At 67.8% G+C, this 566-nt stretch overlaps 1 protein-coding gene across 1 annotated transcript in view; it reads right to left on the bottom strand.

Annotated features, from left to right (window-relative positions):
• The window catches only part of SRRM1 (serine and arginine repetitive matrix 1), a 32,754-nt gene extending 32,241 nt beyond the window's left edge, over window positions 1–513 (bottom strand). The window contains exon 1 of the mRNA XM_077775831.1: window positions 356–513. The gene's annotated coding sequence lies outside the window, so the exon portion shown is untranslated. The remainder of the gene's footprint in view (window positions 1–355) is intronic.
• Between the last annotated feature and the right edge of the window lie 53 nt (window positions 514–566).

Consider the following 566-nt stretch of genomic DNA (forward strand, 5'->3'; position numbering starts at 1 on the left):
CCCTTCGGCCGACACGAGGCCGCGCCTGCTCAGTGCGCTGATCACCGGCCACGCGTGCGCACGCGCGCCCCGGGGGAGCGAGCCGCTGCCGGATCCCGAGACTTCCAAGCAGCCAGGCCGGGAGGAGTCTCGCGACCGCAGCCAATAAGAACGAGAGAGAGGGAGGGGGCGAGAGAAAGAGAGGGAGAGGGAGTCGTCCGGTCGCCCCGCCCTGCAAATCCTTTTGTAGCACTGGATCAGCCCCGTTCGCGCAGCGTCACTTGACCCACCCTTCGACCCGTAGTGGAGGAGGCCTCCCGCTTCCCGCCTCCCGCCCTGCGGGTTCCACGGAGCGATTGAAGCGAAAAGCTGTTACCTCAGAGTGACGCGGGCGCCGCCGCCTCGCCTGTCATCCCCAAAGTTGGGGTTGTGTTGGTTTTACGAGTTCACCGGTCGCTAAGGGCGCCTCGAAAGTGGCGGCGCACTGTACCGTGAATGAAGCCCGCCCGGTGGCCGGGTCCCCGGGGCTTCCTGCCCCGCTCGGCGCACGGCCCCCTGGTTTTCGGAGCTACCCGGAAACGGCCGGT

Source organism: Crocuta crocuta, unplaced genomic scaffold, assembly GCF_008692635.1.
Source record: "Crocuta crocuta isolate KB4526 unplaced genomic scaffold, BGI_CrCroc_1.0 scaffold127, whole genome shotgun sequence".
Classification (NCBI taxonomy): Eukaryota; Metazoa; Chordata; class Mammalia; order Carnivora; family Hyaenidae; genus Crocuta; species Crocuta crocuta.